Below are 24,729 nucleotides of genomic sequence, written 5' to 3'. Positions count from 1 at the left end.
ATAATGTCCGCAAGTGCATATCTATGACAGATAACAGCTGACCGAAGCTGCGCTGTCTGCTTTAAGACAGGAAAGTGTACTGAAACACCCAAGAGAAGTAGACCTCTGTTATCATCCCTGACACCTGGTTCCATGTATATATAAGCAGCTCTCCCCCTTCGTAACACCTCTACTAAGTGCTCGGTAATCTACCCGGCTCATCTGTAGACAACCTGAGAAAGTTATTGAGATTTTGTGGAGTGGCGAACATGAGCGCCTGCGCGGATCCGCCTACTCCAGCGCCCCGTTCTTCTACACCGCCACCAACACATACACAAGAGCAGTAGCCGGGCAGCACCAGTCCGGGTCTTGCTCGGAGGTGGGTAACACCAGCAGAGAGCGTGGGGTGTGTGCGGTGGGGAAGGGATGTGAGGGGGACTGGGAAAGAAGAAAATATGAGACCAGTTTTAATTGTTGGCAGTGGCTGCGGCCTGAATACGAAACATGAACAAGTGAAAACTTAGAATTAATTTCAATTGATATTTCCTTGGAATTTATGTTTATTTTTATTTCGTGCTTAAAGTTTTATCGCACTGGTATTGAGTTTTCGAAGCATTGTTTATTCGTGGATGCTGAGGAACTCTGGCATCTGCTACCTTGTCCGTGAATTAAAAGCAACTGTTAGTTTTTGGTAATTGAATACATTGCATTCTTTGGTACCTGATTCCTTGTACTCAACAAAGCAGCTTCAGGTACTTGATTGCTCGTACGTGAGTACTAAACAGCCTTTGGTTACTCGTACATTAAGTACTAAGCAACTACTAGTAACTGGATTATTGAATATGAGTACTGGTCCGTTGTTTCTTGTACGTGAGTACTAAGCAACCACTAATACGTAGTTTCTTGAGCGTGAGTACTAAGGAACCTCAGGATGCATGTACGTGAAAAATATTCAAGCACTGGTACCTGATGCCTTGTACGAGTACTAAGCAACATATGGATCCATGTATGTGAGTAGCATGCAGTTTTTGGTACCTGGTTCCGAGTAGCTGGATACTGTGCAACCACTGGTACCTGATTCCAAGTACGCGAGTAATACGCATCCACTCGTACCTGGTTCCTTGAACGTGAGGAATATGCAACCACTAGTATCTGTTTATTTGTTCGTGAGTACGAAGCAGTGAAAGAACTATACATATATGGAGAAACTAGGACAAAATTAAACTTAAATATTTCTAAGGAGTGATGCAGACATTAAATATTGTTTTCAACATTTCTCGAGAACGTATCTCTCTCTCTCTCTCTCTCTCTCTCTCTCTCTCTCTCTCTCTCTCTCTCTCTCTCTCTCTCTCTCTCTCTCTCTCTCTCTCTCTCATTCTTGTAATTATGTACATAAATAATCTTAAGATATAGTTTGCATTCAAAATTTCAAAATTCGCGATAGCAAGAAATTAGGGACAAGTGCAGCATCCATGAAAGACTAAACATACAAGGAAACCTAGACAGGCTATCGCAGTGATCAGGAAAATGGGATGAGCGTCGAAGTGAAAAATTGCTTGGTAATGCATATTAGATATAATATGAGTGAAACTCACTGGAAACCCACTCAGAGAGAGAGAGAGAGAGAGAGAGAGAGAGAGAGAGAGAGAGAGAGAGAGAGAGAGAGAGAGAGAGAGAGAGAGAGAGAGAGAGAAGCAATGAGAAAAACCTTGGGAGAGTAGTAGTAAGGGATCACCTAAAATATTCTAAATAACATCTTGCTGTGAGCAGCAAGGCAACAGAATTCTTGGCTTCAAAGAAAGAAATTACGAGCACAATGCTTTTGTTAGACCACACCTCGAAAATATACCGTCAGGTTTTGGTTCCCTAAAGGAGAGCAACGAAACGTCTATCAGCTTTAAGGAACAAACTACACGAAGAAGTATTTAATTCGTTCATTCAATTTTTATTCAATGAACGAAGACTACCAGGTTTCCTCACATAAACCTTCAAGGACTAAGCAAATCTGACAAACACAAGCATCGATTTTTTTTAATGTACACAAGGGAAACAATTACATAAAACAGGACTGTGAAACTCTGTTGCAAGAGGTTTGAGGCGAATGTAGGTTAGGACTTTTACACAGAGTTGTGGATTATTTGAGTAATCTATATCCAGAAACTTAGTGCCAAACCAGTTACAGCCCTTGAAGTAACAGCACCACAAACACTTTGTAAATATAGGATTTTAATATTTATACTGCACTCCAGGTAGTAAGCACCAAAATCCTGCTAGAAGATCCGGAAGAGTATAAAATATTCTGTTAGCTATGGTCCACTGGAGCACAGTATTTAGAAATGGTAAAGAAACTGTCCAACCACTCTGACGTTTCTTTCTTACTATCAGTATCTCAACCATCTTACCTTAATAGCTAGTTCTCCATCGAGATAGTATTAGATGGTTATCTGCAGATTGCTTCGGTGCGGACAGATGAAGGGCTGGGTATATCGTCAAGAAAGAACTTGAAACTAAGGAATAAAATTAGATGAAGTTAAATAAAAAATTAAGTAGTAAGTGCTGATTCTGAAACAGGGTTGAGAAAAAGAACTGAGGAAGACAATCGTAGTGAAACGCATCATTTTATAAATGCTCTGAACTGTTCACAAGTGTCCCTTTTCACAGTTTCGGTATCACTATTTACAACCTGAAACATGGTTTTCACGATATGAACAATCTGCCAAGTATGGTTATCAAAGTTTAAATTTTGGGAAGTTTTAAAAATAGGTAAGACAAATACATTGATCAGAAGAGTCGGACTCGTGTGAGAGCTACCTAACATCGGTTATTAGTGTTACTGAAGCTAATTGCTTGGCAAGCATCCTGACTATGCTAGACAAATACGTAGTTGACAAGGACTGGCTCCTAGAAAGACCTGCCAAGCATGGACCAATAGTCCTGCTGCAGTAATCTGTAAGTCGGGTGTCTTACGTCTTATTTAATAGTTTTCCGTTCGTTTTTTACGTGTTTCTTTCTCTTTCTCTCTCTCTCTCTCTGTAACACGATGTTTACTAAAACACATAAGAAAATATATATTTTTATTACTGTAGCTATCCTTTGCAAATACGACCTTGCTTAGAGAATTTTAATATTTAAATTAAATTTACAGATACACCTGAAATGTTTATGAATTCCTCTAAAAATAGCAAATGATAAGAAATCTAACATTCATGTCAAATAATATAAATTATACTTAACATTTAAAATATACATTATTTAGACCCTTTAACTGTATAGCGTGCTGGAAAACATTGCTTTCTCAAAATTTCATTAACATTATATAGTAAATGGACTTGTGTGGACAGTATTAATACATGTAAAATATTACCGTAGGCTTTTATCATTATAAATATTTTTATCTTAATTAATGCCCATAAACATAATATAGTCTGCCTATTTTCATATGGCAAATGTGTATTCACATTATATACTGATTATTTATTTTATGCATATTTTATAATTACGTGAAGTCTATGGCTGTTAGTTTCCATTTTATATGCAGTTAAGAAAACAGTAAAAGTATACTTGATATATATTTTGGTTAGTATACAGCTCTTGATACACATGCGTCGAGAGCAGCATAGTGCACACACTTGGAGGCTTATTTCATTATGCACTCTGCGATACACACTTGTAGGGATGTATATTTATATATACATAATGCAATATACGTTTTGAAGAATATATATATATATATATATATATATATATATATATATATATATATATATATATATATATATATATATAGTTTAGATTAAAATATCCTTGACTGGTGGTGTACAGCTTACATGTAGCCATAGCAACTCTTATTTAGTCGAGAGACTTCAAACTTAATAGAGGAAGTAAAGATCACAGCAGTAGTGTAATCAGGGATCATGGCTATAAGAAGATTCTGGTAAATTATGAAGTTGTTTATTAACATTAAACTGTTTTTACTATAATACAGGGAAAGTGGTAGGTCCCTAACCTTATCTTTGTCCACACTAGCACTGTTTTCTCCCACACTAGTATTGTCTTCTCCCACACTAGTACTGTCTTCTCCCACGCCAGTATTGACTTCTCCCACACTAGTATTGTCTTCTTCCACACTAGTACTGTCTTCTCCCACACTAGTATTGTCTTATCCCACACCAGTATTGTCTTCTCCCACACCAGTATTGTCTCCTCCCGCACCAGTATTGATTCTCCCACACCAGTACTTTCTCCCACACCAGTATTGTCTTCTCCCACACCAGTATTGTCTTCTCTCACACCAGTATTGTCTTCTCTCACACCAGTATTGTCTTCTCTCACACCAGTATTGTCTTCTCTCACACCAGTATTGTCTTCTCCCACACCAGTAATATCTTCTCCTTCACCAGTACTGTCTTCTCCCACACCAGTATTGTCCTCTCCCACACCAGTATTGCCTTCTCACTCATCAACATTGTCTACTCCCTCACCAACACTGTCTTCTCTGTCGCCTACACTGTTTTCTCAATATCATATCACTTCATTACACTTCACACTTCTTTTGCCTTGTCATGGAACTCATGCAAGTTTATATGACACGATTTACGATCTCTAAATCTTTGCTGGTTGCTTGTGAAACGTCTGGAATCCACTCATTTTAAAGTATACATGATAATGCACTAACCAACAATTTTATTCAATTTGTCAGTTCCCTTTCGTAATACTGGGACTTCGTCTTCTCCTTCTTCTTCTTCTGTTGGGTTTCAGGGCCACTGTCAGCATACGCCGTATCGAGCCCGGCCGTCCAGTGCTAGGAGAGGGGACTTCCACCAAAGTGGAAGAATGTTTTGACTAATAACTTCGTCTTCTCTCTTCTTCACCTCTGGTAGTTGCCCTGTATCAGTTGACTTGTAAATTTTAGCTAGCGGTTCACATAGTGCTTCGGCTTCCTTTTCCAAGGAGAGAGACGCATTGTTCCCGTTGCTCGTTTAAGTCATCAAAGAATACCTCTTCAGACGTCATGGTAATTTCTTGTAACTCCCCTCCTTCCTTCTTAAGTTTCATTTCCTGGTCCTTTACTCTCGTCTTTCTTCTAATGTGACTGTAAGCAACTTCGGTTCAGAATTGGCTATCAGTTCCTTATTATTCTGAAACTCTCATTCAGCCTTTCCTCTCATCCAAGTATATTTATTTCTGGCTATTTTGCTGTTGTCACTGTTTTCTGCTCTTTGTAACTCTGTTTTTTTCATTGTTAGCCATGCCTCTCCGTGCCTCTGGTTGAACCATGGACACTCTCCGCTCTTACTATTACTTCTTCTTTTTCTTAATATGATTTTTACCCGTTTCTACCGGCATTTTTCAGTTAAGTCAAACATCATATGCTTGATTGTTTTTATTTCCGGGTACCTTTCCCATTCTGATGCATTGAGAAATTTTTCTATTCCTACTTAGTCTCCTCTTCTGAAGTCTAGTTTATACCTTCTATCCTCTGTAACGTTTCTCTTCATATTTATTTCCAATATGGTCTTCGAAACTCAGTATTGTAATTTAGCTAGTAAACAGGAGTCCCTCATATTCACTCATGTTAGATACACATAGGGTAGTGTGAGTGTGGCAGTGTGCGTGTGTGTGCATGTAGCAGTGGTTACCATTTATCAAAGGTTCTAGTTACGTAGATACTAGGGCTGTTTTGTGTGTATATGTATTTGTGTGCGTGGTGTGTGTGTGTGTGTGTGTGTGTGTGTGTGTGTGTGTGTGTGTGTGTGTGTGTGTGTGTGTGTGTGTGTGTGTGTGTGTGTACGTACTCACCTAATTGTACTCGCCTAATTTTGGTTGCAGGGATCGAGACTCAGCTACTGGCCCTGCCTCTTTGCACTTTCTCTAATTTCTTAACATGCTTGACCCGGTGTGGGTTCCAAACTGGTGCTGCATACTCTAGTATGGGTCTTACATACACGGTGTACAGTGTCTTGAAAGATTCCTTACTTAGGTATAGGAACGCTAATCTCAGGTTTGCCAGGCGCCCATATGCTGCAGCAGTACCCTGGTTGATGTGTGCTTCCGGAGACATGCTCGTTGTTATACTCACCCCAAGATCTTTTTCCTTGGGCAAGGTTTGCAGTCTTTTGCCACCTAGCCTATACTCTGTCTGCGGTCTTTTTAGCTCTTCTCCGATCTTCATGAATTTGCATGTGGCAGGGTTAAATTCGAGAAGCCAGTTAGTGGACCAGGTGTCCAGCCTATCCAGGTCTCTTTGAAGTCCTGTCTGATCGTCATCTGATTTAATTCTCCTCATTAACTTCACATCATCTGCGAACAGAAACACCTCTGAGTCTATCCCTTCCATCATGTGTGTGTGTGTGTGTGTGTTTACCTAATGTAGTTTACGTGAGGCAGGGGGAGAGGGAAGGACCACCAGCTTTTCAACCTTCATCTGACGTGGCTGAACCTCGTTATATCTGTTTGTGAAATCCTCACTGACGTTAGCTTTATTTCTAATCACATTCCATATATTTGTCACTCTTACACTGTAAAAAATATTTCCAAATATCTCTGTTGTTCATTTGGGTGTGAAATTTCTAACCATATCCCATGTTATCTGTGTATCCATGAATCTTGAATCACTGGCAGAGTATATTCTTTTCTTCATATTGTGTGTGTGTGTGTGTGTGTGTGTGTGTGTGTGTGTGTGTGTGTGTGTGTGTGTGTGTGTGTGTGTGTGTGTGTGTGTGTGCGCGCGCTCATCTAGTAGTGTCTTTATCATATCCAGTCTTATTCTTCACACTTTTTGTGAAATAACACCTAGTTCTTTCACTCTTCGTAGCTCATTCCCCTTAAGGGAGGTTCCTCGACGCTGGTGAGGAGCTCTTGATCTAGGGAATTGGATCTGTGCTCCAGTTCCCTGAATTAAGCCTGAATGCCTTCCATCGTCCCCCACAAGCGCTATATAATCCTACGGGTTTAGTGCCCCCCATGATTATATTAATAATAACAATAATTCGTAGCTCATTTCCTCCTCTCGAATATTAATCTTATGCCCTTCTATTGACTCAAGCCTTGCTTGGTGTTTCAGTATGTGTGAGGCCATGAATGGGTCGTATGTATAAGGCATAAGGTATGTTAAATGAGTTTTAGTCTAGGTTCCTGTGACACTTATATTTGCAAGTTTGTCTTCATCTGCTGATATAGGTGTGTGTACTCACCTAGTTGTGGTTACAGGGGTCGATTCATAGCTCCTGGCCCCGAATCTTCACTGGTCGCTACTGGGTGTGTGTGTGTGTGTGTGTGTGTGTGTGTGTGTGTGTGTGTGTGTGTGTGTGTGTGTGTGTGTGTGTGTGTGTGTGTGTGTGTACATATTTATACTACGGTTATTAAGGCTGTACCCCCAGATAACAATACTTTATTCCCTAAAATAGAAATTGAAGTAACCTCTCAACTTAACAGTGAAAGAACTGCACATCTCGGTGCATATATCTCCTCTACTTGCCTGCCTACCAAGCTGTTTTCCGCAAGTCTATCCTCCATGGCTTATTTCTTTAAGTAATGTGTCTTGAACACAACAGTGACAAGCTAAATGAGTGATTCATCCAAAAACTGCAATGTGAAAATTAATGTCAACAGTTTGCCATTGTAAATACAAGTCATTTAGAGACACATCAAACGCTGTGATATTACAATTAAGGAAACTAAGCACACACAAGAAATGTACTGCATTGTATTATATACACTCAGTGGCCATGTCTTATTTTCTGAACGACGTGGCGCCTTGTGCTTTTGTTCACGTTCTTTCTTTCTTCTATGCCAGTTTTCATCACATTTTCCGCTTTTTATATATTTTTTTCTTTCATGTTTTGCCTTTTATCACGCTGGTAATTTTCTCTTCTTCCTCTGCCTACCACATCATATTGTCTTCTCCTTTAAGGAACTCATTACCAGCAGGAAAATAATTGCATTTCCTTGCATAAAGCTCAGCTAAATCACGAGTTATGAGTTCAATTACATTTTTCCTCTACAAGAAAGCTATTAAAAATCTAACGTTCCTCATTTTAACTGAGAAAAAAAAAGGGATTAACTCGTTCATTTAATATTTAGTTATTTTTGTGTGTGGGGTTTAAAACCAGACAAGCTCTAGAAGACATCTGGATTAAGAGGCAAGATACTCGTCTTCATACCTTAAAAAATCATGGATTGAACATTTTGGTGCCAGTAAAATTTTTTTATACGAACGATGGACACAACTGCAACTCTTAGGAAGCTTTAATGATACTTAATTTTTCCTATAAGTGAATTATATACACCACTGAACATTTAATTTTAGGCCATAAAACACCATACTGCTCGTGCCGCTGGGAAAGAGCCGAGGGGAACCTCAATTACTGCAAAAGTGAAACTGAAAACTGGAAATTGAAACCTGGAAACTTAATAAAAGAGTGGAAACACTTGACATTAGAGTGACTGATCAACTGACTGAAACTGAGAATGCCGAAACTATAAGCACACATGTATATGTAGTTTCAGTGTGTATTCAACGTCTCTGCTACAGTGACTCCCAATACAGGTAAGATATGTAGTGTTTTGTGCGGAGAAATTTCATCGTTCGTTCTTGTACGTGTCAGTATTGATTTCTGTGTCTCTGCCTCTGTTTCTTTATTGGTTCTCTATCTCTGACTTTCTTTGATTTTTCTTTTGATTTTTCTGCCACTACGGTACTGTGTTTCTTTATTGAATTTCTCTGTCTCTGCCGTGCGTATCTTTACGTATATCTGTGTCAATACCATACTTCTCTCTCTCTCTCTCTCTCTCTCTCTCTCTCTTTTTCCCTTTTATTTCTTTATCGTATTCCTCTCTGTCTCTGCCACTCTATCTTAATTGTATCTTCGCTTTTACCTCTTTTCCTAATTCTTTCTATCATGTGCTTCTCTCTACCCTCCGTTTTCTTATAAACTTATTTATATTTTTTATAATTTATTACTTCTTGCTATTTTACACTCGTCCAAGCTTCATATTGATTTATTGAGAATTCGTGGCCCGCATGTTCAAAACCCTGTAAGTCATGTATATTCATAACCATTTTGAAAATTTCCAGAACACAGTATTTCAAAAATTTCCCCAGGTAAAAAACATGAAGATGAGAGTTCCATTGAGTTAATGTCCTCGGTCGTGTCTGTTCAGTAAATATTTATATTCTCCCTGCTGGGTGAATGTGTATATTCCGTGTGTGTGTGTGTGTGTGTGTGTGTGTGTGTGTGTGTGTGTGTGTGTGTGTGTGTGTGTGTGTGTGTGTTTTGGATAAATGTGTATATTACTGGGAAGATATTTGTTTACATGGATAAGTTTCTGTGGGGAAATACGTATATAAATGGATGTGCTTCTGATAGTTGAATATATATACATACATGTATACTTGCAAATGACTACTACTGACTAATCCTGTATATACCTAGTACTGTCTATTAAGTTAATATGTATCCGGAAGAATAAAAGAAAATATGGTTTTAATGAGGGAAAATGAAGGCAACGCCAATTCCTGGGATATAAAAACCTTTACGAGCGTTCTTAAATAGTTCCTCTTCCACAGTAGACAATATTCAGGGGAAAAAAGTCCATTCAGATTCTCAGTAAGAACAATATATGTTGTTGTTGTAAATATTTATTAAATATCTGTACAGTTGATGTAATCTTATCTATCTATATACATTTGGTGTCATATACATCAGTCACTGTGTAAGTGAGATGGCGCTGAGTAAAGTGTATAGGACAATGGTCCATAATATCGACAAGGTGGTAAATAACACAAATGTGCAACAGTTAGATATTTCTATTCCGAAACGTTTCGTCTTCACAGTAAGCTTCTTCAGTCTAATTCAAAGGAAGCAGCAGAAGCAGCTGTCGACAACTTTATTGTCTGACCACTAGTTATGAGTGAGGAAGGTTGGATTTGAGAGTGAATTACGTAGTAGCTTTGCTACACTGCCTCTCAACGATTACATTCTTTATTCTCCTAGATAGCGAGGCCTCTTCTGTAGTCAAGATTTTCTGCCCCTCACTTTAACAGTATTTAAGTCTCCATTCTGTTGATTCAGCCGCACATTGTTCCAGACGTTGTAGCGAAACTCGTCTCCAGGCTGAGAGACTGACCACCTCAGAACTACTACTTCGAGGGTGATGGGCTGATTACATCGTCTTTCATCTCTACTGCTTCTGATGCCAATTCAGTATTCGACTAAAGAACCCTATTGTGTAGACGAAACATTTCGGAATAGAGATACCTAACTGTTGTACATGTGTTTTAATTATCAATAAGGTGAATTGTTTGATACACGAGATACTTGTTGCCTGTTCCCTGTAACCCAACTGAATTCGTCCATCATGCATGCCCAGCTGCATGCGTGATCTTTGAAGGATCGCTGGCTCAGTGGTAAGGTGATGCGTACATTGTGTTGTCTCTGGAGGTGGTACAGTGTTCGTAGGGTCGATTCCTGGCCTGCCTCAGTTTGGTAAATGATTAAAATCACTTGTTTCGTGATTTCATTGATTACATATATACATATATATGTATATGTATGTGTGTGTGTGTGTGTGTGTGTGTGTGTGTGTGTGTGTGTGTGTGTGTGTGTGTCGTGCCGAATATGTAAAACTGGTCAATTACCAAGAACTCATTTAAAATTAAGTCCTTTCAAAAATTTTCTCTTATACGTTTAAAGATATTTTTTTTTTCATTAATGTTAGTGTAAAAATTTTTAATTTTGCACCAAAAGAATCTTAGAAAACTTACCTAACCTTATTTTAAGAGCAATTTATTTTATCCTAACCCAACTAAATATATTTTAGATTTGTTTACAATAATTTAATACCAAACAGTGAAATATATTTTTCTCATTAGGTTCAGAATGATTTTGGCGAAATTATTGCGTACACAAATTTTCGCTTGTCCTATATGGCAAGATGAACGTTGCTATTTAAGCCAAGATCGCAAATTCTGCCTATTCGGCACGACATATATATATATATATATATATATATATATATATATATATATATATATATATATATATATATATATATATGATGTGACGTGACTGTGAGGTGTAGTCTTGTCCTTATGTGCCTTCCAGTTGATGTTTTATTTTTATAGTTCCTTGATAATGTGAGAAACGCTTGGAATTTCACTATTTTTTCAGTTGTTTTTCTGCATATATGTCATGCCGATAGGGAAAACTTGCGATTTGGGCTTAAATAGCAACGTTCTTCTTACCGAATAAGGTAAGCGAAAATTTGCATAATTTCACAAAAATCATTCTGAACCTTACGAAAAAATGTTTCAATGTATTTATTTATTATTAGATTATTGTAAACTTATCTAAAATATATTTAGTTGGCTTAGGCTAAATTAAATTGCGCTTGTTATAATATGGTTAGGTAAGTTTTCTAAGGTTCTGACCAACTTTACCTATTCATATATATATATATATATATATATATATATATATATATATATATATATATATATATATATATATATATATATATATATATATATATATATATATATATAAATTACTGTAACCACAAACGAGTGGTATTTCATCAATAAGAACACTGCGACTAGCCTCGGTCTCAAACCAGTGTTGTTTTAGCCCACCTCATGGTGAGGGAAAATTCACGATGCTCTAACCCACTGGACCATCCAATGCTACAAAGATCACGCACCCAGCAGAGCTAGGTGTTGTATAGTGATCCGAGGACATACGGTGGTGTGAGTGCCTCAGAGCTAATTTCATTCTACTCCACGTTTGGTGTACTAACCTCCACAAACAGTATATATAGTATTGAAATCGTGAACAAGTGGTATTTAATCAATAACAACACAAAACTAGCCGGGGGGCTCGAACCCCTGTTGTTTTAGCCCACCTCATGATGAACGAAAATACACGACGCTCTAACCCACTGGACCATACAATCCTACAAAAATCACCAGACGGGGAGTAGAATGAAATTAGCTCTGAGGCACCCACTCCATTGTATGTCCTCAGATCACAGTACAACACCTAGCTCTGCTGGGTGCGTGATCTTTTTAGGATTGGATGGTCCAGTGGGTTGGGACATCGTGAATTTTCGCACACCATGAGGAGGGCTAAAACAACACTGGTTTGAGACCGCGGCTAGTCGCAGTGTTATTGATTAAATACCACTCGTTCGTGGTTACAGTATATATATATATATATATATATATATATATATATATATATATATATATATATATATATATATATATATATATATGTCGTGCCGAATATGTAAAACTGGTCAATTAGCAAGAACTCATTTAAAATTAAGTCCTTTCTAAAATTTTCTCTTATACGTTTAAAGATATATTTTTTTTTCATTAATGTTAATGCAAAAAAATTTAATTTTGCACCAAAAGAATCTTAGAAAAATTACCTAACCTTATTATAACAAGAACAATTTATTTTAGCCTAACCCAACTAAATATATTTTAGATTTGTTTACAATAATTTAACACCAAACAAACACAGTGAAATATATTTTTTTCGTTAGGTTCAGAATGATTTTGGCGAAATTATTGCATACACAAATTATATATATATATATATATATATATGTATATATATATATATATATATATATATATATATATATATATATATATATATATTGTGTGTATGTCTGTGTGTGTGTGTGTGTGTGTGTGTGTGTGTGTGTGTGTGTGGTGTACATTTTACAAAAATATATTTACATCGAACAAACAAGTGTCTGGGTAGCCACACCAGTTCCCCCAAAACTGAAAGCTGTGTCCTCTTGTACTTGTTGCCCCTTTGTCTTTGGTAAGTCGCACATATTACCACCTTTGGCGTAAGGGTTGGTCGTTTGGATTTTCTTGCATCGTGGAGAGAAACGTTCCAACAATCAGCAATAATAAAGACGATGTTTAGGAAAGGCCATCAGCAAAACACTCACAAGCACAAATCAGTTAGTATATGAGTATATACGAGTGGTCATATATATACATCATTGGTATGGAATAAACCTTGGTAATAAATACCGACAAGTTGGTTTAGAAAGACACGTAAGCAAACACTAACATATTTATTAGAAAACGTTTCGGTCCTGGGACCTTGAAGTGATCAAGGTCCCAGGACCGAAACGTTTTCTAATAAATATGTTATAGTGTTCGCTTACGTGTCTTTCTAAACCAACATCATTGGTATAAAAATGAAGTACGTCTTCTTTAATTCCTGAAAGACTATATGTCAAGGTTCACAAGAGACGCTTCAAAAGAAAAATACTATGACAAACATCGTGATATTAACACACTATAAGCAAATATATAATTATTTGTTTACCATATTCATTGGGAATAGCTGAATCCATATGGGTCATAGAGCAGCTGGGAAACGGGAAGCAATTGAGTTTCATCCAAGGAAGAAGTGGGTATTTCCACTTCCAGAGATCAAGAGCATTTCATGAGTCTTTATCTACATAGAAACACAAACAGTACCAATAAATCTCTAAAAAATATATAAACTCTTCGGATATGTCGGCATCTTGAATTATAACAATACATACAAAAAAGTGCTAAGCTCTTATGGGTTATTCAGCGCCTCTGTCGTCTTGACAGAGGGAGGTGACTGGGAAGGTCTGTTGACACTAATAACCAGACCTACTCCTTCCATCCCTTAGACTGAATCTCATTTCTGTCCATTTCCTTGGCGGTATATGATCCATTCGGGTTTACCGCCTGAGCTATGACTGCAATAAAAAATAATGAAGACCTTCACTGCTGATGGCTGATCAATAAATACAGTAACTCCGGGGCAGCGATCTCTGATTTCTGCGATATCTATCACTTCAGGAAACATGCAATTTGCAGCCAGGTATATCAGCGAATTATTGGCTGTAACTCACCTCTACGATGTATCTGTTATTAATTCTGCTTCTTAGATCTTATTCAGCGAATTATTGGCTGTAACTCACCTCTACGATGTATCTGTTATTAATTCTGCTTCTTAGATCTTATTCATGTTCTTTACTGCGTAGAGGACATGAGTAAGAAGGGGATAGGCTCATTCGTGTGTGTCAGTAGTCACTGCTACTTGCTGCTTGTCCGGAAAATGTGCGTATTTCTACTTAAGGTTTAGGATTGGTTGATTTAAGGTTTAGGATTGGTTGATTTAAGGTTTAGGTTTGGTTGAGTCACATTAATTTAATTTGCATAAGATTTGTTTTGATTTAATGCGTAAGGTAGAGGGTGTGTGTGTGTGTGTGTGTGTGGTGTGTATGTGTGTGTGCAGGGGTCGAGACTCAGCTCCTGGCCCCGCCTCTTCACTGACCGCTACTGGGTCCTCCGTCTCCCTGCTCCATGAGCTGTATCATACCTCGTGTTTAAACTACATCACTTGCCAGACTTTCACTTCCTAACAACTGTGTGTGTGTGTGTGTGTGTGTGTACTCACCTATTTGTACTCACCTATTTGTGGTTGCAGGGGTCGAGTCACAGCTCCTGGCCCCGCCTCTTCGCTGATTGCTACTAGGTCCTCTCTCTCCCTGCCCCATGAGCTCTATCATACCTCGCCTTAAAACTATGTATGGTTCCTGCCTCCACCACATCACTTTCTAGGCTATTCCATGGCCTAACTACTCTATGACTGAAGAAATACTTCCTAACATCCCTTTGATTCATCTGAGTCTTCAACTTCCAATTGTGACCTCTTGTGTCTGTGTCCCATCTCTGGAACATCCCGTCTTTGTCCACCTCGTCTATTCCGCGCAGTATTTTATGTCGTTATCATGTCTCCCCTGACCCTCCTGGCCTCCAGTGTAGTCAGGCCGATTTCCCTCAACCTTTCTTCATAGGACAATCCCCGTAGCTCTGGGACTAGTCTTGTTGCAAACCTTTGCACTTTCTCTAATTTCTTGACGTGCTTGACTAGGTGTGGATTCCAAACTGGTCCTGCATACTCCAGTATGGGCCTGACATACACGGTGTACAGTGTCTTGAACGATTCCTTACTAAGGTATCGGAATGCTGTTCTCAGGTTTGCCAGGCGCCCATATGCTGCAGCAGTTATCTGGTTGATGTGTGCTTCCGGAGACATGCTCGGTGTTATACTCACCCCAAGATCTTTCTCCTTGAGTGAGGTTTGCAGTCTTTGGCCACCTAGCCTATACTCGGTCTGTGGTCTTCTGTGCCCTTCCCCTATCTTCATGACTTTGCATTTGGCAGGATTAAATTCGAGAAGCCATTTGCTGGACCAGGTGTCCAGTCTGTCCAGGTCTCTTTGAAGTCCTGCCTGGTCCTCATCAGATTTAATTCTCCTCATTAACTTCACATCATCTGCAAACAGGGACACTTCTGAGTCTAACCCTTCCATCATGTCGTTCACATATACCAAAAATAGCACTGGTCCTAGGACCGACCCCTGTGGGACCCCGCTCGTCACAGGTGCCCACTGTGATACATCATTACGTACCATGACTCGTTGTTGTCTCCCTGTCAGGTATTCTCTGATCCATTGCAGTGCCCTTCCTGTTATATGCGCCTGATGCTCTAGCTTCTGCACTAATCTCTTGTGAGGAACTGTGTCAAAGGCCTTCTTGCAGTCCAAGTGTGTGTGTGTATGTGTGTATGTGGGTGTGTGTGTGTGTGTGTGTGTGTGTGTGTGTGTGTGTTTGTGTATGTGTGTGTATATATGTGTGTGTGTGTGTACTCACCTATTTGTACTCACCTATTTGTGGTTGCAGGGGTCGAGTCCTAGCTCCTGGCCCCGCCTCTTCACCGGTTGCTACTAGGCCCTCTCTCTCCCCGCTCCATGAGCTTTATCAAACCTCGTCTTAAAACTGTGCATGGTTCCTGCCTCCACTACGTCATTTTCTAGGCTATTCCACTGCCTTACAACTCTATGACTGAAGAAATACTTCCTACTATCTCTCTGACTCATTTGTGTCTTCAACTTCCAATTGTGGCCTCTTGTTTCTGTGTCCCCTCCCTGGAACATCCTGTCTTTGTCCACCTTGTCTATTCCACGCAGTATTTTATATGTCGTTATCATGTCTCCCCTGACCCTCCTGTCCTCCAGTGTCGTCAGGCCGATTTCCCTTAACCTTTCTTCATAGGACATTCCCCTTAGCTCTGGAACTAACCTTGTCGCAAACCTTTGTACTTTCTCTAGTTTCTTGACGTGCTTTATCAAGTGCCGGTTCCAAACAGGTGCTGCATACTCCAGTATGGGCCTGACATACACGGTGTACAGTGTCTTGAATGATTCCTTACTAAGGTATCGGAATGCTGTTCTCAGGTTTGCCAGGCGCCCATATGCTGCAGCAGTTATCTGATTGATGTGTGCTTCCGGAGACATGCTCGGTGTTATACTCACCCCAAGATCTTTCTCCTTGAGTGAGGTTTGCAGTCTTTGGCCACCTAGCCTATACTCTGTCTGTGGTCTTCTGTGCCCTTCCCCTATCTTCATGACTTTGCATTTGGCAGGATTAAATTCGAGAAGCCATTTGCTGGACCAGGTGTCCAGTCTGTCCAGGTCTCTTTGAAGTCCTGCCTGGTCCTCATCAGATTTAATTCTCCTCATTAACTTCACATCATCTGCAAACAGGGACACTTCTGAGTCTAACCCTTCCATCATGTCGTTCACATATACCAAAAATAGCACTGGTCCTAGGACCGACCCCTGTGGGACCCCGCTCGTCACAGGTGCCCACTGTGATACACCATTACGTACCATGACTCGTTGTTGCCTCCCTGTCAGGTATTCTCTGATCCATTGCAGTGCCCTTCCTGTTATATGCGCCTGATGCTCTAGCTTCTGCACTAATCTCTTGTGAGGAACTGTGTCAAAGGCCTTCTTGCAGTCCAAGAAGATGCAATCAACCCACCCCTCTCTCTCGTGTCTTACTTCTGTTATTTTATCATAAAACTCCAGAAGGTTTGTGACACAGGATTTGCCTTCCGTGAATCCGTGCTGGTTGGCATTTATACTCCTGTTCCGTTCCAGGTGCTCCACCACTCTCCTCCTGATAATCTTCTCCATAATTTTGCATACTATACACGTCAATGACACAGGTCTATAGATTAGTGCCTCTTTTCTGTCTCCTTTTTTAAAAAATGGGAACTACATTTGCCGTCTTCCATACCTCAGGTAGTTGCCCAGTTTCCAGGGATGTGTTGAAGATTGTGGTAAGTGGCACGCACAACATATCTGCTCCCTCTCTAAGGACCCACGGGGAGATGTTGTCCGGTCCCATTGCCTTTGAGGTATCGATGTCCCTTAGCAGTTTCTTCACCTCCTCCTCATCTGTATGTATGTCGTCCAACACTTGTTGGTGTATACCTTGCTGGTGTCCCCATCTGGTCTGTCCCCCCAGAGTCCTTCCTGTCTCTACTGTAAATACTTCCTTGTGTATGTGTGTATGTGTGTGTGTGTGTGTGTGTGTGTGTGTGTGTGTGTGTGTGTGTGTGTGTGTGTGTAATTATGTGTCGAATTATGTGTGGGTTTATTATGTGTCTGAAAAGTAGGTAGCTTGTGCTTGGAGTGTAATGTAGATTCTCAGTTGTCGCTTGTGTCCACAACCTCTTGTGACCTGACTCCAACCCTTACAGTGTTGCCTATGCTCGACCTGCTTATAGTGAGTTAATCGCCTTGTTCAATGGATTACCATTTGCTAAACCTTATTGAATACTTGAGTGCCTATTCTTTATCGTGCTATGAGAGTTAGACCATTCACATTCAGCTTGGCGGTTAATTGGAACCTGAACCCCACACCCAAACAACCACTCATAGGTGATACAGTACTTGTAGTGCAGATGTAGCACTGTAGATTGTCCAGGTCGATGTGACGTTCTGGTGTAGATCCAGCTCGATGTACGTCCTGGCGTAGATCCACCTCAATTTCTTCTCGTTAATAATGTACCCTATTCACTGTATTTCTTTCACTGGTCACACGATTGTTTCACTTTATTACCTTTCTTGGGTGACACTTGGCAACGCCGCCTTACACACTAGCCTGCGCCACAACGCTTTTATTTTCCAGATCACTTACAAAATTGTGGCTCTCCCCACACTTATGTGGCTCAGGCAATTAAAAAAAACACTTCTAGGATTGTTCACTACCCTGACACACTTAGCAACCCTTGCAGAACACTTAGGTAGCCCTCAAAAACACTTAAATTCCCGGAGCACCGACGGCGTGACTAGCGCGCTCGCTGTCCCTGTGTGTGTGTGTGTGTGTGTGTGTGTGTGTGTGTGTGTGTGTGTTTGTGTGTCCGTATGTATGAGTGGGTGTTTGTTTCTTTGTATGTGTTTTTCGGATCATTCCGCTACTTGATAACTCAAGGCCGTAGAAATGCTTCCTAACTTTCCTATGACTCTTCTGACTCTTCATTTCCCATTTACATTCTCTTGGTCTTGTGTGTCATCTCTGAAATATTCAGCCCCTGTCCATCTTATCATTTCCCTTCGGTATTTAATACGTCCTTATGTCTTCTCTTATCCTTCTGTCCTCCAGTGTCGTCAGGTTGAGTTCCCTTAATCTCTCCTCACTTAGCTCCGGAAATAATGCTGTTGCAAACTTTTGTTCTTTCTCTAAGCTTTTGACGTCCTTGACCAGGTGTGGATTCCATACTGGTGCTGCATATTCCAATATAGACCTAACGTATACGTTGTACAGTGTCGTGAATGGCTCCTCACTTTGATGTCGAAACGTTAATCTTAGGTTTGCCATGCGCAAATATACACAAATAACCCGCACATAAAAGAGAGAAGCTTACGACGACGTTTCGGTCCGACTTGGACCATTGACAAAGTGACTTTGTCATTGGTCCAAGTCGGACCGAAACGTCGTCGTAAGTTTCTCTCTTTTATGTGCGGGTTATTTGTGTATCGTTCCAGTCACGGTATTGTGCCTTTTTGTTATTTATGCGCAAATATGTTGCAGTAGTTATTTGGTTGATATGCTCCTCAGGGAATGTGCTCGGTATGATGCCCCGAGCGTGTACTCCATCTGCTGTCTTCTTTGTCCTTCCCCATGCTTCATGACTTTGTGCTTGGAGGGGTTAAACTCCACGATCCATTTATCGGACTAGGTTTACACACTGTCCATTCACCTTTGTAGACTTACCTGATCCTCGTCCACTTGAATAATCCACATTAACTTCACGTCGTCTGCAAATCGGGAAACATCCGAATCTATCCTTCCAACATGTCATTTACATATACAAGAAACAGCACCGGCCCTAGGACTCACCCTTGTGGAATCTAGCTTGACGCATGATCCCATCTAACACCTCGTCACATACCATCACTCGTGGTTTCCTTCCTATCAGATATTCCCTGATTCATTGAATCGTTGTTTAAATTCGATTATGCATTTGTGTAAATGTCCTGAGAAGGTTTCAAGTCTTTCCCACGTGCTGTGAAATATAACCTTCGTTTGCTTTTGCAAAAATGTGTTTTTATTGCTTGTGTTTGGCAACAAAACCAGTCACCGCATTCAACGACACGGATACAAACGAAGTGGGAGACGGCAGATGTGTCTGGGGAAGCTCAAACAAATCTGAATGTTTGGATATTACTGCACAAATATAATTATATAGTTTATAAACAATAAATGATTGGCAGAGTTGGAATAAAATACTGCATTACATAAACGCGTTGTCAACTTTGGTTGTTCACTTCTGTTTATGATAACTAAATGAAAGTTAATATGTGCATTCCAATTGCATTTGCATAATTTCTGGACAGTCATGAAGTGCGCTTCCAACCGTCACAAAAGTTATTTCGTATTTTTCATTGAATTCTTTTTTGTTGCCTTATGACTTTACGTTTATTGTTTTAGCAGTCTAGGCAGTTTGAGATGCAGCGGGACTACTAATTAAGGCTACTAAGCACACGCTTAGCTAACCTGTACCTTGTTCTTAGGTTAGGTTAGGTTCGTCAGGAAACAGGACAAGCTCATGTATAGACCGTGGGTTCTCCTGCTGACTGACTTTATTATGTACTTCCATTTTATTGCAAAAGAGTAACACAGAACTGCTTTTATATATCCATATTAGAAAGTAATTATTGTATTGCTCAATAACTAATTATTGTAAGTGAAGAATATGTATGATACTGGAATAAAACTGTTTTTTATATATGAAATAAGTCATAGACATCACACATCATGTTTTTGCATTAAAATTTTAAAGGTTCAATAGTTGTTTTATATCATGAAATGACATATATTATGGGCATTATGTGTGATATTTATTTTTGTGTTTTACAAAGAATGTTGCGTATGTTAAAAGCATTTATATATATTTTCCTCAGAATGGTTTCAAGAAACTTTTATCACACTTTTTTTTCAGTCTAGGAAAACATTTCATTGACTTTGACCAAAAGAATCAGTAATTTATTCTGGAAATGTTTTTACAACTGCCTCATCTTCCCTTCCTGACTTTTGCTAGAATCTGATGTGAATATCCACTTTCTTGATATGCCATGTATATTCAGTGACTTTTCCCTCTATATGCTGTGTATATCCACGATTTTAGCTGTTACATGCAATGCATACCCAATGAATTTTGCTGCTATATGATACGCATAACCACTGACTTTCACATATACATGTATATATGTTATGCCCAACAGTTGGTATCCGATGTATAAATGTTAAGATGCTTGAAGTCACATGTTTTGTATATTCATTGATTCTTTTACGATGCTCTGTCAGTTAAACTTCCATGTATATTTATATGTACATTGTGACTGTTATTGTTGGCACTAAAATTCTATTATTAATAATGCGACTCTTCGGTTATTTATGAAAATATGTTTGTAATATCTTAATGCTATTAATCATAGAAATAATAATAGCTGCATTAGCAGCGGAAGTAAATACAATATATATATATATATATATATATATATATATATATATATATATATATATATATATATATATATATATATATATATGTCGTGCCGAATATGTAAAACTGGTCAGTTAGCAAGAGCTCATTTAAAATTAAGTCCTTTTTGAAATTTTCTCTTATACGTTTAAAGATATATTTTAATTTTGCATCAAAAGAATCTTAGAAAACTTACCTAACCTTATTATAACAAGAGCAATTTATTATACCCTAACCCAATTAAATATATTTTAGATTTGTTTACAATAATTTAATTCTAAACAAACACAGTGAAATATAATTTTTTCGTTAGGTTCAGAATGATTTTGGCGAAATTATTGCATAAACAAATTTTCGCTTGTCCTGTATGGCAAGATGAGCGTTGCTATTTAAGCCAAGATCGCAAGTTCTGCCTATTCGGCACGACATATATATATATATATATATATATATATATATATATATATATATATATATATATATATACAAACATTATCACTACGTCCACAGCAGGACTCGAACCTGCAAACTCTGTATCATTGTCCAAAGTATTTTACCATGGAGCCAGATCCTAGTTAATTATGGGCGCCTAGCCGTAGCTAGACGATGTTACCCCATGCCCCGGGGCACCAGGCTTGTTTTTAATGCTATTTCATCAAATCCAGCCACATGCAGTGGACAACTAAAGAGATTCGAAATGCTTATCAATTCGCAAACAGGCGAAATTATTTACAAACATGGTCTCTACGTCTACAGCAGGACGCCAACCTGCAACTCTGTATCAGAGTCCACAGTACTTTACCACGGAGCCAGAACCCCAGATAAGTATGGGCGCCTAGCCATAGCTAAATCAACAAGGGTTCGAATGCGCGGCTTGTCGCAGTGTTATCGATTAAATACCACTTGTTCGTGGTTACAATACTATATATACTGCTGGTGGAGGCTAGCACACCAAACGGGGAGGATGAAATTAGCTCTGAAGCACCCATACCATTGTATGTTCTGGGACACGATGCAACACCTAGCTCTGCTGGGTGCGTGATTCTTGTGGGATTGTATGGTCCCATGGGTTAGATCGTCATGAATTTTTGCTCACCATGAGGTGGGCTAAAACAACACGGGTTTGAATCTTCGGGTAGTCGCAGTGTTATTAATAATATATATATAATATAATATATATATAATATAATATATATATATATATATATATATATATATATATATATATATATATATATATATTATATATATATATATACATGTCGTGCCGAATATGTAAAACTGGTCAACTAGCAAGAACTCATTTAAAATTAAGTCCTTTCTAAAATTTTCTCTTATACGTTTAAAGATATATTTTTTTCATTAATGTTAACATAAAAATTTTTAGTTTTGCATCAAAAGAATCTTAGAAAACTTACCTAACCTTATTATAACAAGCGCAATTTAATTTAGCCTTATCGAACAAATATATTTGAGATAAGTTTACAATAATTTAATAATAAACAAGCACAATGAAATATATTTTTTTCGTTAGGTTCAGAATGATTTTTGCGAAATGACTGCATATTCATATTTCGCTGGCCTTATTCGGCAAGAAGAGCGTTGCTATTTAAGCCGAAATCGCATGTTTTACCTGTTCGGCACCTTATATTATATATATATATATATATATATATATATATATATATATATATACATATATATATACATATATATATACAGTAGTGTGCATATCAACTGGGTCTGTGATGAAGCAAGACATTTATTTGGGAAATTAGTGTTTATTTATAAAATACACAGCAATGACTTGAGAGATAAATGATTTCGTAAGAGATATAACTATCATTTGCATTTATAAGCAATGCTACACGCTCCAGCACAGAATCAAGTAATGACGAACACATTTTGGCACGTTCTTTGTCGTGGTACCAGGTCCTAATAACAGCAGCAGTTAGCTTCTCCACAGTTGAACAGTCCTGTTTCGCTTTTGGTTATTGCCCATAGATTCTCAAGCAGGTTAAGGTCAGGAGAGTTTCCAGGCCAATTTAGAACGCGTAGTCAACTCTCTTCGAAGAATGTCAACATTTTCCTGAAACTATGGCATAGAGCAAGATCCTGCTGGAAAATTCCTTCTCCATCAGGAAATTCTCTATCATTAATCTGAAGCATTTAGATGAGTTCCCAGGACTGCCTTGTGTTTGTCATTGGTCTTCGTTCCCTTAACAATATCAAGCAGACCAGGGCCTTTAGCAGTAAATCTGCCCCATAACATCTTAGGTGGGGGTTTTGGCGCTTGTTAAATTTGTCCATTTCGTAGAGGTTCGCCTTTGACCCGTCTCACTACCGCTAATTTATGCCTATGTACTTCAAAATGCGCCTCAACTGAAAATATAATTTTTCTCCATTCATCCGTCGTCCATCTCTTATGATCGAGTGCTCACCGCAGCCGTTTTATTATTCATAGCAATAACTGACTGCTCTCTACATGCTCTCTGCCAATCTATCTTCCCTTTTATGCACATAGTGAACAAATGCACAACCATTCCAAATCTATATCTCTATGTACTTTTAAATTTTTTAACCTTATCACATCTATCCCTTTCCTTTTACCCACTACCTCACTCTCCCACACTCACATCTAGCTCTTCCTCACTCTTTCAAGATGGTATTCCTCTCTGCCCATTTCATGAAATCACTGTCCCCTTTCTTTCATCTATATTCAACAACTCTTTAAATTATTCCTTGCATCTTTCCAATACCTCCACCTCCCCGATCTAATAACACCTCTCTCAGTTAGCTCTCCCTCATCTCTCTTTGAACATCTCTTTTTTCTCTCCATATAGTTCCACCCTCCGTATATCACGTCTACATTGTAGAAAGAGCCTCATGTGCTAACTTTTCTCTCCCTTGCTACTCTCTTTATATCATCGTTCCACCAATAGCCCTTTTCTCTCCTGTACAATCTTCCGTTGTGTACTCTAACACTGCATTCTTGATTCTACTCCGTACCTCTTCGATGCCCCTTATTCTTACCTATACATGTATTATCTTTATCTTTCTCCCAATAATTACTGATATCTTATCCTATCTCTTTTCTTAAATTATTACCTCTTATTCACTAATGACATTCACCTTGTATCTCATCTACCTCTTAATTTTACTGTTGCTACCACAAAATAATAATCTATTTCTTTCACCTCTAAAACATGTATATTTTGAAGTATATTGTGACCCATATACCTATTTATTATCTTTTTCTGAAAATACGTAATGACTACTACTAAACCTTTCCGTTCATATATCAATTACAGGCGTTTTATTATCATTCACCCCAGTTATGTCACACTTGCCAACTAAGTCTTCTACAACAGTTTCTTCCACTATAACATTTATATCGTCCACAAGTTTTTTTTCATTTGGTTGAAAACTCCCTAAACACTCACTTAACACCTCCAACAACACCTCTCTCGTATACACACCTGCCTTTCCCAGGTGAATAAACACTTTCTATAACTGCTTCTCACAGAGTACCCTCATTCTTATCCACATAATTCTTGTATTTATGCAACTATACCCCTCCCCCTCTTCTTCCGAAGTTGATCCTTTAATATTAGAGTTACCTGTTTGCTCCTATCCACTGAAATCCTTCTACACCCTGTAGCTTTGTTTCGCTTAGAGCTATAACATCTACCTTCTTTTCGTTCATAACATTCACGACCAATTCTTTCTTTACATCCGTATTTCACGCACTCACATTCAAGAATCTCAGATTTAAAATTTTCTGATATAATTTTTTTTTTTTATTTTTCCGATACTGTGAACAAAAAAATAATATTAAAGAA

General features: G+C 38.6%; 1 protein-coding gene across 1 annotated transcript in view; it reads left to right on the top strand.

Moving 5' to 3' along the window:
• The first annotated feature begins 302 nt into the window (after positions 1-302).
• The window catches only part of LOC128692740 (protein amalgam), a 340,005-nt gene continuing 315,578 nt past the window's right edge, over positions 303-24,729 (top strand). The window contains exons 1-2 of the mRNA XM_053782073.2: positions 303-358; positions 8,288-8,527. The gene's annotated coding sequence lies outside the window, so the exon portion shown is untranslated. The remainder of the gene's footprint in view (positions 359-8,287; positions 8,528-24,729) is intronic.

Source organism: Cherax quadricarinatus, chromosome 6 (assembly GCF_038502225.1).
Source record: "Cherax quadricarinatus isolate ZL_2023a chromosome 6, ASM3850222v1, whole genome shotgun sequence".
In the NCBI taxonomy this organism is placed as follows: domain Eukaryota; kingdom Metazoa; phylum Arthropoda; class Malacostraca; order Decapoda; family Parastacidae; genus Cherax; species Cherax quadricarinatus.
Note: the sequence above shows the minus strand (reverse complement) of the source record. Positions and strands in the feature narration are given on the sequence as shown.